Source organism: Pinus tabuliformis, chromosome 5_1 (assembly GCF_031772625.1).
Source record: "Pinus tabuliformis cultivar Carrire ecotype Pingquan chromosome 5_1, CPIR1, whole genome shotgun sequence".
In the NCBI taxonomy this organism is placed as follows: Eukaryota; Viridiplantae; Streptophyta; class Pinopsida; order Pinales; family Pinaceae; genus Pinus; species Pinus tabuliformis.
In genome coordinates, this window is record NC_142305.1 from 128,466,443 (window position 1) to 128,484,161 (window position 17,719).

Genomic DNA, 17,719 nt, shown 5'->3' on the forward strand with positions numbered 1-17,719 from the left:
ATGGGAGAAGAAGAAAGACCCCTTGCACATATTATCTGAATATGACACCATCAAAAGAGGCCCTCAAGAATATGTCTTGGACTATTGTGTAAGATTCAATAATGTTTATAATGCAATACCACAAAACTTAAGACCTCCACCTGATCTTGCTTTGTATAAATTCCCTGATGGTTTTGATATTGACATGGCATATCAGTTAAGGGAAAGAGCCCCTCAAACCCTTGCAGACATGCAAAATGTTGCTGTTAGCGTAGAGGCAAATCTAATTGCCAAAAGAAAGAGAGCTAGAACTGAGAGAAGAACCACCTTTAAAGAGGAACCCTTAGCCTTAGATCAAAAGCTGGATGCTATTATCAGTGGCATGCACAGGCTGGGAGACAGAGTAGAGAGTATTGAGAGGAAATCATCATGGGAAGGACAACAACCTAATACCATAAGGAACCAAAATTTCCAGAAAACTCAGAATACAAATGCTGGTAGGTGTAGCCCAGACCATGATATAAGGCCTCCTTTTCATGAAAATTATGCTGAAGCATCTACATCTAGTGAACAGACAGAGGACACTCACATGAACTTGGTAGATTCCAAGGCTGAGCAACAAATTTTCCTAACTCAACAAGACCAAGATGAACATGAATCTAATCGATTTCAAACTAAATTTGGTGAGTCTTTTGATTTTAAACAAGGCTATGATACTGCTATGTATGAGGTCCACAAACAATATAAGCTGAGGACAAGAACCATAGATGTGCCCGAAAAGGTTAAACCAAATGATACCAAACAACTGAAGAAGATCAAAGAAAAGGTTGCCCTCATAGAAACTATTGACAAAACAGTCCCTAATCCAAAATATGTCACCATAGAGGATGTCACAGACATGCAGCCTTCTAATGATCACCCTCTGCCACTTTCTTCCTCGAAAGAGAATTTGAACAGCGTTCCAAAAAGCCCTCCTAAAACTGAAAAACCGCAAGTAATTACTTCCCTTAACGCTGATAAACAAGACCAAATTGTTGATACTCCAATAGAAAAAGGGAAGCCTACCTCTCAAAATACTAAAACCCAATCTGAAAAATCATTTGACTTAGAGGCAGAAATAGGTAAACTGAAGATATCCATCCCTTTATCTGAACTTGCCAAACATGATGTGTATAGGCAACAAATTCAAAGATCACTTCAAATGCCAGAGGTCAAGGATGATGTGAATGTTCTTGATGACCAACCTGAACTGCTGTTCGGTCCGGAAGTTAATGGAAAATCAACATATGGATATGTTCTACCTTTTTATGTCAGTTTGCACATACATGACAAAGTCTTGCACAATGCTATGTTTGACTCAGGTGCCTCACACAATCTTATGCCCAAAGCTGTAATGGAAAAGCTGAACCTTGATGTTACAAGACCCTACAAAGATCTATTCTCCTTTGACTCAAGTCAAGTCAAGTGTTTAGGTCTCATCAAAGACTTGTGTGTCTCCTTAGTCCAGTATCCAAACAAGACAATCCTCATGGATGTGGTGGTTGCTCACATTCCACCAAAGTATGGCATGCTATTGTCAAGATCTTGGGGAGAAAAACTCCAAGGATCCCTCCAATAAGACCTCTCTTATGCCACTATATCTGTCTTTGGGCAACCAAAGAGACTATATAGAGAAACGCTGATGAAGTATGTGGTAACTAGTGAGCACAAGCCCCAAAATTTTCCTATTCACTCAATCCATTCTGATATGGATTCTTTTATTTTATTTAATGAAAAAACAAGTCCTCCCACTGATGGCAAGTCGTTGGCTATAGAACTGAACACACACACCGATGAAGAATTGGTTGCCCATACTGATGAAACTGTCAAAACAACAGATGCAACCAGCACGTAAGAAGAACCTACCCAAATAGAAATTTCAAATCTGCCCACTGTAAGAATGACTGAAACTCTTGATACTGACCACAAGCAAGAAATTACATGGTATTTAGAGTTTGATGGCTTTGTCAACAAGTTAGGAGCAGGGGTAGGTGTACGGATTCACAATACTCATAACAATCATGCAGAAGGCCATGACTACAGACTAAATTTCAAATGTACCAATAACATGGCAGAGTATAAGGCTCTCCTTTTAGGCCTTAAACTGCTCAAAGCTCTATGAGCTGCAAAAGTGTCCATTCTAGGTGACTCTGATTTAATCATACAACAAATGAAAGGGAACTTTGTTACCAATGACAATAGAATGAGAGCCTATAGGACTGCTGCCACTAATATACTCAACACATTCACTGAATCCAAGCTTACCAAGATCTCAAGAGATCATAACATTCATGCACACAACCTAGCCACTTTTGCTAGTACATGCAAGCTGCCCTTTGAGCCAAATCACCATTTCACTGCTGAGATAAAACATAGGCTTGCTATCCCGAATAATGTTAAAGATTGGCAAGTGTTTGAAGTGATGCTCAGATTAACAACTTCCTCACTCTTGAGCATGGGTTTTCAAATATTAACATTGACATGGATGCTATGACGGATGAACAACAACAAACAAATGAAAATCAGCAGGCTGTAACAGCTGTGACAGCCAAACAAATGCTGAACCCAACTGTTTTTGACAATACAAACATAAAAGAGCTAAAACAGATGCATTTGGAGGAAACAACAGAAACAGAGGCCGAGATCGTTGATCTAAAAGATAAATTTCTCCCTGCTAGCCTCACTCAATTAGAAGATATGTTTGATGCTAATGATGTTCCCAAAAATCCAAAAATACAGCCCCTAAACACTGCTCTAGAAGAACACAACATTGGGATAGCAGACAAGCCCAAAATGATCAAACTATCTCAATCTTTACCACCCGATCAAAAACCCAAATATGTTGATTTGTTCAAAGAATTCCAAGATGTATTTGCTTGGAGTTATGAGGACTTGAAGTCCTATGACACCTCAGTGATCCAACACACCATTCCTTTAAAACCAAACCAAAAGCCCTTCAAACAAAAGCTTAGAAGAATCAATCCTATGCTTCTCCCTTTGATTGAAAAGGAGGTGAAAAGAATGTTTGAAGTAGGTATCATAGCACCCATCAGATTCTCTGAATGGGTATCCAATCTTGTTCCCACAAGAAAAAAGACAGGTGAGATTAGGCTATGTGTAGACCTAAGAAATTTAAACCAAGTCTCCCTAAAAGGCCACTACCCCTTGCCAAAAATGGACCACATCCTACAAAGAGTAGTGGGGTTGTATAGAATCTCTTTACTAGATGGCTTTTCAGGTTTCAATCAAATACTGGTTCACCCGGATGACCAAGACAAGACAGCCTTTACCACACCGTGGGGAACATTTAAGTATGTGAAGATGCATTTCGGACTTAAAAACGCTGGTGCTACCTTTCAAAGGGCAATGGATATTGCATTTGCCAAGGAAATACATGATTTCCTAGTTGTCTACCTTGATGACTTAACCTCTTTCTCCAAATCTGATCAAGAGCACCTAAAACATTTGAGGCAAATATTCATGACAGGTAGGAAATATGGCATTTCCTTGAACCCCAAGAAGTCTCTCTTTGGCCTTGAAGAAGGCAAACTCCTTGGCCATATCATCTCAAAAGATGGTACTAGAATAGATTCGGAAAGGATCCAAGCCATCCTCCAAATCCCATATCCAAGAAACATAAAAGAGTTGCAAGCATTCCTTGGAAAAATTAACTTCCTAAGGAGATTTATTCCAAATCTAGCTGAGCTAATAAGACTGTTAAGCAACATGTTAGAAAAGGATGCCAAGGTAAAATGGTCTCTTGAAAGAAAACAAGCCTTTGTGAGTATAAAATCTGCCTTAACCCAAGCCCCTGTCCTCACAAGTCCACAATTTGACAAAGATTTTATCATTTTTTCTTTTGCATCTGATCACATCATAACTGCTGTCCTTTTGCAAAAGGATAATCAGGGAGCTGAAAAGCCAATTGCATTTTTTAGCCGAGCCTTAAGAGATGCCCCTTTGAAGTACCAAATCATGGAGAAGCAGGCTTATGTCCTTGTTAAAGCAATCAAAAATTTCCGAGTCTACATTTTATATTCACATGTGATTGCCTATGTGCCAAATGCTATTGTAAAATACATATTAACCCAAGAGGGGTTAGAGGGAAAAAGAGGCAAGTGGATTGCTAACATCCTTGAGCATGACATAGAAATTAAACCAACCAAGCTCATAAAGGGACAAGGTTTAGCCAAACTGATGTCCGAAACAAACTTTCAAGCCTTAGACATTAACCAATTGGACAATGAACAGGAGCTGGCGACTCCACAGATCAATGAAACCTTTTTGCAATCCCCATGGTGTGATGATATATGTTTCATATTGTTAAACCTGTTTGCTCCCCCAGGATTGTCCAGAACCAAGAAAAGATTTTTAAAAATGAAGGCTTCAAAGTTTTGTGTCATAGGTGGTGCATTATTTTTAAAAAATCATGAAGGCATATTACTTAACTGTTTAACCATGAATGAAACTAACAATGTCATGAAAGAATTCCATGCAGGGGACTGTGGAGGACATCTATACTAGAAGTCCACTGCTGATAAAATTTTAAGGGCTGGTTTCTATTGGCCCTCTTTGTTTGTAGATGTAAAGAAATTTGCTATCTCATGTCATAAATGCCAAATCTTTGAGGGCAAAAGAAAGCTATTACCTTTGCCTCTTAAGCCCATCTCAACCGAAAATCCTTTTCAACAATGGGGTCTTGACTTCATTGGAGAAATCCATCCCTCTTCCTCAGGCCAGCACAAGTGGATTCTAACAGTCACTGACTATTTCACTAAATGGATTGAAGCCATCCCATGTAGGCAAGCCAATGACTCCATTATTATCCAATTCCTTGAGTGCAATATCCTTTCTAGATTTGGCTGCCCTGAGAAGATCATCACTGACAACGCCGCTGCTTTCAAATCTAAAAAGATGATTAATTTTTGCCATAAATTTCACATTACCTTGGGCCATGCCACGGCCTATTACCCCCAAGGTAATGGCTTGGCTGAGTCATCTAACAAAAGCCTCATCAACATCATAAAGAGAGTGCTGGAAGAAAACAAAAAGAACTGGCATAGAAAGCTCACAAATGCCCTATGGGCAGACAGACTTTCAACAAAGAAATCCATTGGGATGAGCCCTTATGAGCTGGTGTATGGCATGGAGGCCAGATTTCCATCTTCCTTGGGCACTCCTATCATTAAACTGTTACAAGAGATCCAAGAAGAACCAAATGATATTCAAAGAAGAATCAACCAGACCATTCATCTTCAGCAAACAAGAGAACAAGTTTATGACAGAGCTCAAATTTTGCAAGAGAAACTCAAAAAGATGTTTGATAAGAGAGCTAAGGCTGAGGATTTCTACATTGGCGACAAAGTTCTAAGGTGGGACTCACGAAGAGAAGACAAGGGCAAACATGCAAAATTTGATTTTTTATGGAAAGGGCCATTTGTTATTTCTACTTGTCACACAGAATAAGTCGATCTTGCAGACAAGATAGACCTTCCTAGAATCTAAAGAAGACCTAATGACAAGCAAACCAACCAGACACTATCTTTCTCTAAATATGCTTTGATAAACAATGGAAAACAAGTTTTTTAGGGCCTACCTTAGGTCCAACGCAAGCTTGTGGATGCCCTCGCTCCTTCGATCCAAATGAGCTCCTTTGTCGCGAATCTACAAACACAAACAAGGCAAACAAATTAAATAGCACCTGAAAAGCCAATTGCATAAAACATATTTAACATGAAAGTCAAGGACTCCATGAAACAAATAACATGAGATACTTGTTGAGAAAAATGAGTTTGATTGTATTAATTCAAAAGAAGAAGAACTTTACAACCTGTGCCTTGACGTTGTACAAGCTCCTCCCAGGTTCCAGCAAGAAGTCTCCTCTACTTTGACAAGTTTCACTCACTCCCCAATGAAGCTAAAAAGGTATGTGATCTCTCCTCTTAATCTCAACTAGGAAGTCTTGATTTCACCAGCATTTACCCTAAAAAATGTTCAGCTTCTAACCTCCTTAGCAACCAGCCCAATGCCTGTATTTATAGTGCAATGGAGGGAGGTTACTAGGTCCTCCTTCAAAGGGATAAAGCCCTCCTTCAAAGGGATAGCTCCTCTCATCAAGGGATTAGCTCCTTCTCTTTTGGGATGCATGAACCACCTCAGAGCGAACAATCCACGTCAAAATTCCTTCTAGAAACCTCTCGAATTAACCCAAAGTGAGTTTTTTTAAGATAAAACTTGCGCCTTTTGACTTTCACAGGGGTCCGCACCTACACCGTTAGGGATAGAGCGGGCAGGTCCGCAGTTTTTGTACACAAAAGGTGCGGGACCGCAGGTGACAGTGAGAGAAAGTGCGGAACCAAAGTTACATTGATTTTTAATGTCTTTCTCTCATTTTCAAAGCTTGACTTGAAGAGCTGAGGTCTAAGACTTTCTTAGGAGGACAGTACAAGTGATGATAGACCCATACTGACTGCAATAATCATGGTGACGATATTTTTGTGTAACAGATTGCCCCCTAAAGTGCGAAGTCTGTAGTAGATGAGGATTTCTTATCATTTAGGAAGAGTGAAGTACTTTATCATTTCGAGGATCATCTTGTGGAGAGCCCAGTTGGAACCTGTAAAAACATTCAATGCAAGATATATATATGAGATCATATCATCGCTGAGGTAGGCATTCCCATACTCAGATCAAGACTGACTAGAAAAACTAACTATTGTTCTGATATAGGAATGATCTTGTAAAACATCACAAGTAAAGACTCATGTGGACACAGTATGGACGCAACGATCTGTTTATGAATAGTCCATTATATAATGAATACAAAATTCCTCGCAGCCTGGATTGTTGAAACTAGATCCAAGGTCTTCATTTCTACTTCCCGAAACAGTACGATTCTATCCATGCGAATGAATGTGTTGATGTCGAACATGGTAGACACCACTTGACTACCAGTCAATGATGTAAACTGTTAACAAGTGTGAGAGAAACCACCAGTGATGTCAATGGCTCTCAAAGTACCCAGTACAATCCATGAGATGCGAATAAATGTGTTGATGTCGAACATGTCACGGAATCCTTTGATCGAAAGTCAATGATGTAAACTGTTTTCAAAGGTGAGAAACCTGCCATTGAGGCATGCAGATCTCAAGGTACTGACGATTTCTAGATCATCTTTCTAGATAATGAGCTGATGTCGATAGAAAGCGATCCGTTGTAGGCAAGCCCATAACACGAAATCATAGATCAAGTTGGAGAAATTTAGTTGCAAGGACTGACTCAGGAATGGTCAAGATGGATGACAGATATTTTGCAGATGAATGGCTTATTGGCAGTGACCTCTTGAACACATAACGACACGACAGATGGCTTAGTGACAATTGACCCAAAGTTAATACCCAGAAACCGGCTGAAGACTTTCAATTTGGTTTGATCAACTATTAGGCAAAGGATTTCCCAACCTAGGTGAATAAAAGTGTTGTGTTCAAGAGTGGTTACAAAGTATCACAAACAGATTCATTTTTCTCTCTTTTCCCCCACCATTTCTGGCAAGTACCTCTTTATATTTTACAAGCTTGAGGAGGATAACATTTGCTTGATTATAAGCTCATCCTTCGGATGAGTCCAACTTAGTTTAAATTCGAACCCTAAGAAGGAGTGGTTCGTTCCTGTTTGTAATTGAACAGGTCCTTTACTGTGAAATTTTAACGAGTCCAATATAGGAGAAACTCGACGTTTTTCAATTTTAGAGAGTCTGAAAAACTTAAGAAGACTCCAGGGTTGACCTTTTTCATAAATTTGTGTCTCCCAAGCCCGAAAAAGTATAAAATAATACTTGAGAGAACCGCTTGATCTTTTACAACCAAGGAGTACTTTTCGTCATTAGTACCTTTGACCCGAAAAATTAAAAAAGCGATCGATGACACGTCGTTTTATAACCAATATTGAATTTGAAATGACAAAAATCCGACAATCTTTTCATGTTTTTACGGTTGGAAAAGAGCTGTAAGTGGACTGTCTTTTAATTCCGTTTTAATGAGTTTAAAAGAAACACTCGGAAACCTTTTCATGTTTCAGGAGTCAGAAAAGAGCTTAAAGGTGACTCTAAATGTTTTTTTGTCGAAAATGATAGATTTCGCCTGAATAATCTGTTATCCTGCACAAAAACACAAACATTACTCATACCTGTTTGAAATAGATAAAATGTTGCAAAAATACCTTTTCAAAGTGAAACATAAACAAATTTGCAATTTATTTACTCAAAAAACTTATAAAAAGGGCCTTTGTCAATTCATTTTTACCGTTTGAGTTTGGGTGAGAAAATAGTGCTTTTGCTCAGAAAACTTCCCGTGAAGATTGTGGAAAATCCAACCGTTAGAATCAAACGCCGTATTCTCCAGGTAATCCACATCATCCCACTCTTCATTTTTAACCGTTTGATTTTTTTTTTTTAGTCATTTATTTCATTTTTGGGAGGGTTTTTAGGCATAAAACCCGCGCGCGGGGACCTGCAGGTTTACCACTACTGGCCTACGGACCCCGACTTTTTCTCCATTGGGAAAAAGCTCGGGGTCCGCACCTTCTATGTAGACAAAGTGCGGTCCCACGCACTGTGTCTAACCTGGAGGGTGCGGTCCCCGTCGCAAGGGTTTTTAACCCAAAAATTCTCAAAAATGGACCAATCAAAATAATTTCTAGCAATTTAATTTATCCTTATACTTGATGCAGAGAGTACATCATGCTAGATTGGCGTGAACGAGAGCATGAGGACGTGGATGCTGCCGCATGGAATCATCAGCCTTCACTTGATGCTTTGAGGGTGTGCGGCTTGTACAAATTCTGGGCCATTCCTGGCATGAGGGCTCAGGTGGATTTCTTACAGTGGATGGTTGACAGATGGAGCGTACAGGACCAGTGCTTTTTCATTGGTGGCCACCAGCTCGAAATCGAGCTGGCGGACATATATTTCTTGACTGGTTTGCCTAAGAGAGGCGAAGACTTGACTTTGTTTGGGGCTAGGGCAGGTGGCCAGTCTGTCGATAGCCTCAGGCTAGAGTACTGCAACAGCCAGGCTAGAGACAAAGGGATAGACATAAAGACCATATCCCGTCCTGAGCTCATGGTGATTGCGTTCACTGTCACCAGACTTTGCGGAGCTGCTGCATTACATATTGCCACCGGATCCCAGATGCGTATGGCAGTTGATTGCTTTCGAGGCACCATCTTCAACTGGTGCAATGCCGTGTTGGCCAATGTGAAAGGCCAACTGACCAGGGCCAAGAACGAACGACTAAATACCTTTGGTTATGGGGCTTTGGTCGTGAGTTTTGGCCTGGAGAGGGTTCCTATGCTGATCCCACAGCACCTTACTGTTGGAGCTGGGCTTCCTCGAGAGCCCAAACTGATGCGATGGGTCGCAGTTATGGCCCGTCACCCGGGCGAGAGGACAGAGGTTGCTCAATTCAAACCTGAGTATTTCCAATGGCTGGAAAACCAGGTATTTTCTATTCAAGACTTCCCTTACGCTGGGATAGATTTTTGTGGTGACCCAGACATGGTTCTTCCACCAGGAGAGCAGTGGGATGAGTCAGGTAAAATCCTTTTCAACAATTTTCTATTTTAATTTTTTTTTGTTATTTTTCCATCGTCTCAAAATTGATAGTAAAAATTTCAAATGCAGATGTGGGTCCACAGTGACCAGCCGCTCTCCAGCCTTACGAGAGGAAGCAACCAGTTGCACTCGTGCCAGCCCCACAAGACGAATCAGCAGAGCTTTTGGCCGAGTTGGAGGGTCATCTCGATCGCTTGACAGGAGATATTCCTGAGACCACTATAGATGACATTCCTCTTCGACTTCAGCGCTACGTGATTGGGGTCCCGAGACCTTTTACGAGGTTCCTTTGCAAGGTGGCCCGTGCAGTGGTTTCTTATAGAGATCATCACCAATGATAGGATGATCGCCTATTGTGGGAACATGTGACATTTTTGTTTTTTGTACTTATCATTTTTGCCGATCATAAGGTGTTTTTCAACCTATGATCGAGGACGATGTATTTTTTGACACACTCCTATATATATATATATATATATATATATATATATATATCACTATTACCGGCTCATCTTGTAAATCATGTTATGGAATGGTTTTAAATTTACATGTATGATTGTTGCAAATGTCTATTTAACATTTGAGAAGCAATTGCATCTGCTAATGTATTTAAAGATCTTGGAATATGCTGATATTCAATATAATCAAATTCACGTTCCAAGAGACGCACTCTCAAAAATAATCTTAATAACACTGGATTTCTAATGGCATACACTCTATTAAGTTGTAATACAACGAGTTCAAAATCTAACCTCACTATCAAACTCTGAATCCCAAATGAAATAGATTCAAATAATAACTCAATCACTGCACTATACTCGACAATGTTGTTTGTTGTTTGACCGAGCCTTACCCCATGCATAGATACTAACTCGTCAGAGGGCGAATAGATAACCCAAGCTGCGGAAGAGATGTTCTGTGTATTACGACAAGCACCATCAGTGAAACCAATGTATGTTTGGAGAGGCATTGACATCTGCAATATCAAGAGTAAAACCAAGATAAGCAAGAATAATGACGAAAAACACTCTCTAAGCTAAGCACACTATTTAAACTAAAACGCACCAGCTAGAAAGAAAAACTATCCTAACTAAAAATTTCCATACCCATTCTTTTAAGCATAATATCTCTTCAAGTAAAGGCCATTTCTGGGTTTACCGAAAGAGTCCCCGTCAAAGTCTACCAATTCATAGGCCTCTTTGGCTAGCTTTCGCTTGAAAACATAGGGACCATGCCACATGGGAACGAATTTTCCAGTGCCTAATTTATCATTAGCTTGATCATAAACTAAGACTAGATCTCCTTCTGAAAAATTTCGAGGGGTCACATTTCGATCATACTGAGCTTTCATGTGTTTTGCGTGAGTCTTGATCACCAATGCAACATCACGTTGATTCTCATCTAATTGAGCCAAGTATAACAAACGCTTTTCCTCTTCGGAAGTGGCTGGAAGTAACTCGATGGCCATTTGCAGTGATGGGATTTCTTATTCAATGGGTAACACAACTTCCAAACCATAGACTAGTTGGAAAGATGTGAACCCTGTTGATGTTTTTACTGAAGTTCGGTACGCCCAAAGCGCTGAAAATAGCATGTTGTACCAATTCGACCGATGAATCGTAATGATTCGTCGGATCATGATAACTAAAACTTTGTTGATGGATTCAACCAAACCATTCGCTTGTGGATAATAAGGGGTTGAACTGTCGTGACGTAAACCAAGCTGGCCTGTAAGTTCGGTCATCACAACGTTTCAAAAATGATGCCCATGATCAGTGATTATTGCTTGCAGGACACCAAACCTAGCAATTATATGATTGAACACGAAAATTGCAGCTGTCTTGCCATCTGCCTCAAATGTAGGCATCGCCTCGGCCCACTTAGTAAAATAATCTACCGCAAGGATGATATACGCATGCCCCCCGTCCGAGTGAGGGTTACATGTAATAAAATCGATACCCCATTTGGCAAAAGGACCAACGACAATTATAAGGTGGAGAGGAGCAGGTGGAGCGCGCATCTTACGATAAAAAATTTGGCAGTTGTGGCATTTTCGGACCGCCGTAATACAATCTTTAAATAAAGACGGCCAGAAGTAGCCAGCACGCAATATATTTTGGGCTGTGGCAAACCCAGACATATGACCACCACATGCTCTAGAGTGACAGTCATTTAGAACCCTTTCAGCTTCCTTGTGAGTTAAGAAACGTCGAAAAATGGAATCCGCCCCACGGCGATAAAGAGTATCTCCAATAGTCCTGAATTGTTGTGACTGGAATCGAATTTTTCGACGTTCTGACCTTGAAATTTCTGGCCGAAAGGATTGGGTCTGGAGATAAATGATGATATCCCCATACCATGGATCTAAAGCGCTGATTAGAAATAAGGATTCGTCCGCAATGGGCTCCTCCGCCATAGTTTCCGTGTCAACACGCGGGAAGTCACACATTAATTCCGCAAAAACTAAAGATTTCTTAGACTTAGATTTCTCAAATTGCAAGTCGAACTCTTGAATGATAACGATCCATTTAGAGTACTTTCCCCCTAGCAATTGCTTGGTCAAAATGTAGATCATAGGGTTGTAATCCGAAATTACTGTAGTTTTACGTAATAAAATGTAGTGACGAAAACGTTGGACAACTTGAACAGCTGCCAATGCCAATTTCTCCACATGTGAATATTTTAGCTCAGTTGGATTTAAAGTTCGACTAAGGTAATATATCACATGTTCAGTTCCGAATTCATCTTCCTGAACTAAGACCATTCCAATGGTGGAATGAGAGGTGGCGAGATACAAGAAGTAATCATGGTTTTAGTTGGGAGGATGCAACAACGGTGCATGGGTCAACGCGTGTTTGTGTGCATCAAAAGATTTCTGAGCTATCTCATCCCAATAGAATGGAGTATTTTTCTTCAACAAATGGGTGAAACCCTTTGTAACCTCAGCGTAGTTAGGAATGAATCGTTGTAAAAAGTTTGCTTTCCCTTGCAAACTTTGGAGTTGGCGAAGACTCGAAGGAGGAGGCAATTTGATGATAGCTTCGACCTTCGAGACATCAACGCAAATGCTGGCTTTCGAAACTACAAACCCTAGCAATCGACCCGTTTCTATACAGAAGACACATTTGTGTGGGTTCAACCGAATACGATAATGCCTACACCTCATAAAGATTTCTCATAAATGGACGAGGTGATCAGCTCGATGTAATGAATGAGCAGGCAAGTCATCGAGATAGGGTTGCACAATGTGCTTGATGTCATGAAACGCATAAGACATCGCCCTTTGGAAAGTTGCTCCGGCATTCTTAAGACCAAAAGGTAACTTGCAATAAGCAAATGTCCCCCATGGACAAATGAAAGACATTTTTGGTTGATCGACAGGCAGAATATTGATTTGATTGTATCCGGAAAACCGTCCATGAAGGAGAATATTTCGTTGCCGGCACAATCATCAATGATTTGATCGATATAGGGAGTTGGGTAATTGTCCTTTGGACAGGCTCGATTAATATCCCTATAGTCGATGCATATTCTTATTGTTCCCTGCTTTTTGTTAACCGGAACAATATTCGATACCCAATCCGTTAACGAGATCGGATAAATGAAACCTGCTTTCAACAATTTTCCAACTTCTGCTTTAATTGCAGCAGCTTTTCATGGGTGAATCTGACGCAAACATTGCCGGACGGGTTTAGCGTCCGAGTAAGTCTTGATCTCATGAACAACAATCGCGGGGTCAATTCCTGGCATTTCCTCATAGGACCAAGCAAACACGTCGCGGAATTCTTGAAATAGGGCCTTATATATTTGAATTTCGTCATCTGTACACGAGGCACCTATATGAATGTTCTCAACAATTCCGGGTTTAATCGAAATGTCAATAGGAATAGTTCGATAAATGTTTCCCAATTTTAACTCTGAGTCGAGATGTTTCATTGGATTCTGAGGTTCCTTGACATATTCAGTTGTAAAAATTGATGAGAAATCATTTTCAAAATGATCATCCTCAGGTAAAAACGAAGATCTGTGATGGAGATATTCCCATGGTAAATCATCTACACATAGGATTTCATGAATTTTCTCATCAGAGTGAACAAGTTCAGAAAACGTGGTTAAATCCAAGGTTGATGTGAAAAGTGATTCCTCACGGACCACAATCATTAAGTCATTTTCGGTTGAATATGGGTCGCCAAACGACTGCATGGCTTCATAGACAATTTCATATGGACTCAAAGGCATGGCATTACCAAATGAGTCTATCTCAGGTTTAGAAGGAACAATCCAAGGGTCATCATAAACAATGGTGTCTGATGTAATCATATGAATGGTTGCAAATGAAGACGATGCGTTGATTGGAGGAAAAGGAAAAGTTCCCAGTAAACCGGCATCTTTAACTAGTCCTACTCCAACATCCTTATATGGGATAGTCGTTTTACCGACATGCTGAATACTCTCCGAAGAGGCTGGGTCAGATGAAAAATAAGCCAGCTGGTCTATTGTTACGATCTTTTCATTGTGTGGAAACTTTATTACTCGAAAGACCGATGAAATGACCGCTGTCATAGCGTAAGACCAACTTCGACCCAAGAGAAGGTTGTAATCTAGAGGGGCGTCAACCACCTCCACATCTAGACTAACGGTTTTTCCTTCAACCCCTATAGGCAAATCCTGCAGAATGCCAAAAGGATGAAACCCACGGCCATCAAAGGCCTTTAGAATCGTCAGGGACTGATTTAGCAAAGGAGAACCAAGCGATCTCCAACACTGTATCGACATAATACACGTTGAGGCTCCCTCATTAATTACAGTCCGATGAATAGGCTTGTTTTTGACTATCACTGGAATCTGGAAAGCCATTTGATGAGGCAAACGCGGTGTACTATTTTCTAGATCGAAAATCATTACGTTCGAGTCCTGAACATCAACAGCTCCTATAGCGGACAAAAGTAATTTACGTTGTGCTGGACATGATTGCAGCACTTCCAAAGCCGACATTGCTGAGGGTGAAATAGCTAAATCCTCAACAATGTTATAATTCTAAGCCGCTCTCGCATGTGGATTGAAAGCTGACTTTCGAAGTATACCCTTGGTGGGCGGTTTGATTACCAAGTCTGGATTAGGTTTCTCGATCTGTAGTGGATCGGAACCGGGAGCTGAGGTTGATGGATCAGAATGAGAAGATTCTGCTTCTTTACCATCAACAGGACTTTTACTACCATAATCTTGCGATCAAGTCGCAATCCTAACATGGGACATCATCATTATGGGTTCTTCATTGGCATTCGAGGATGAACTTATCATCTTACTGTCTTGAGTCGGAAAAGGATCCTTCAAAACAACAGGAGTTTGGGAACCCTTGACAATCTTCGTAACCTCTGCACGATGAGGGCAGTCTCTTGTAAAATGTTCATCGTCACAAATGAGACAAGGATAACGAGGTTTGCGCTTTTCGTCATTGGATTCTGCATTTTTAGGTTTCTCCTTTGAACTTTTGTCCGTTTTATTCTTCTTCTTTCCTTTCTTCTTCCCACCGGATTTTGATTTGGCTGTAGATGACTCTACAACGTGAATATCGGTGGAAATCTCTACAGAAGAATCTCCTGTTGGGGAATCAGGCAAGGTTATGATAGGGGAAGAATTCTTGGAAAACTTCTTCTTACTTTTAGTGTTAACCGTGCCAATCATACCATCGGCAGCATGAGATCTCAAAGGAGCTGCAGTGATTTGATTTTGCTTGGGAAGATCGGGGATTTTTTTGTGTAACGTACCTGACTGAGTATAGACCAAGTCAAGGTACTGTGCTTGAGCAATTACTTGCTCCTCAGTAACAACTCCGGCTTTAGCAACATCTTCAGTGATCTTTGGCAACAAAGATTTTACAAACCACTCGGCCAAGATCTGATCTGGAATAAATACCTTCACTAAACGCCATCGACGTCTCCACTCATGAATATGATTTGAAATGTAAGTGGATGTCGATTGTTTTAGTGAAGTTAACAATTTCGTGCCATTGTCATATCGGACTAGCAACTGAAAATGAGTTAAAAACGAAGTAGCTAACTGACTAAAATTATAAAAAGTGCCGCGTGGTAACTCAATGTACCACTTGGCCGCGAGACCAATTAGAGTGCGATGGAAAAGTCTAAGATGGATTGAATCATCTGTAATGGAGTTAGACGCACACCAGAGGTGGTAAGTCATCACATGGTTCGACGGGTCCTCTCCTGATTTACCTTCGAACTTGGGAATGTCACTGGGCAACTTATTCGGCATTGGCGGCCAAAACGGAAGATAATTAATGGGATCGTTCGTTAGGCGCGACAAGTCAGGTAAGTCCAAAGTTGCGATAAACGGTAACTGCCGATTAGGATCCCTAAAACTCTGGGTCATGAGAGCAGCCCCAAGGAGGTGGATATCCAGGATAAATAGGAATAGGAATCACGTTCGGGATATTGTATCCTCCCGGGAAGCCAGGATTAACCGGACCGTACTGGGGTTGTTGAGGTTGTTGATAAGTGTACCCAGGTTATAGTTGATACTGATAGACTGGTTGCTGCACAGCAGGACCGAATTGGTACTATCCCTGGTACGGTTGATAAGTAAATTGTGGTTGACTTGTGACAACCATACTTAAACCAGGTTGTCCTACAGGTATCTGAATCGAAGTTTGAATCGTAGATCCAGACGGTGGTAAAGATGTCTGAGGAGTAGATACAAGAACAGTAGAAACCGGAGCTATCGATACTCCAAAAGTAGGTGGGGTAGATTGAATAGATGTTGCGGTAGTTGTAGCAGTTGTTTGAGGCGGAGTACGAGGTGTACTAGGCCCAGGCTGAGAAACTACCGAAGGTACAAAAGTTTGAATGTTAGACTGGACTGGTTACTGGGGTGAACTAGAAACTAAGGGTTGTCCAGTTTGAGATGACAACTGTACACTTGGTTGCAATACCTGTTGAGCTTGCGATGGATCCCACACTATATTCATTCCGGGGTACTGACCCATAACTGGTTGAGAATACTGAGGACCATAACTGGGTTGAGGGTAGGATTATAATTGAAAGGTACATTTCCCATTCCTTGAACATACGTTTGACCGGAGGGTGGTTGGAAACCTTGGTTCGAGTATTGACCTTGGGGTTGATACCCTTGAGGCACATACTGATACTGGGGTTGACCTTGAGGTATAAATTGATACTGGGGTTGACCTTGAGGTATAAATTGATACTGGGGTTGACCTTGGGGTACATATTGAGTCTGGGGTTGACCTTGAGGAACGTACTATCCCATAGGTATGTACTTTCCTTGAGGTTGCCCCCCAGATGCAAACTGTGTACCTTGAGGTTGCCCCCCAGGCGTTACTTGAGGCTGCCCCCCAGGCGGTAACTGGCCACCTTGAGGTTGAGGATTTGGAATAGAACCTGACATCATAAGAATGTCTTCTACGCTCAACGGCTTAGTACCATTGTTTCCAGTTAATAACCCTTGCTCAATGGGTTGAGGAGATGCTCCCGAAAAAGTACCAGAAAGTGACTGATACCCGGAGGGAACAGAAGGACCGCCGTACAAAAAGGATTCGGGTGATTGAGTAAACATGGATGACTGTCCTGACATATTTACGGGAGTATAAAAACCTCTAGGTGTTGGATGATAAGGAGCGCGAGGTGGTGAAAAACTTAACCCTGAGTTTTCTAAGAAATTAGTCAAGGAAAGATACCAAGAGCTGCTCCTAGGTGGACTGTAAAAAGTTGATTCATGCTCCCTTAGTTCAATATCAGGTTGATTTTCAGGGATAGGGATGCCTACTTCTTCTTCCGGAGCAAGTTCTTCAATAGCAATAAGTTAGAAGGAAGATCTTGGGTGATTACTCTTTCTACCCTAGGTGAACCGGGACCACTAGAAGTTGGAGAAACAAACCCCGATGTCGGAGTAGCAGCAAACTCACTTTCAGGCTCGGATATTTCAGGTTCCTCACCTATATCACTAGTAGATGAAAAGCTACCAACAATTTCGGAAACAGACATTGACTGTGGATTATAATCTGCTACTAACGGTTGAAAATCAGGATGTACTATCAAAGAAGATTCTCCTTCC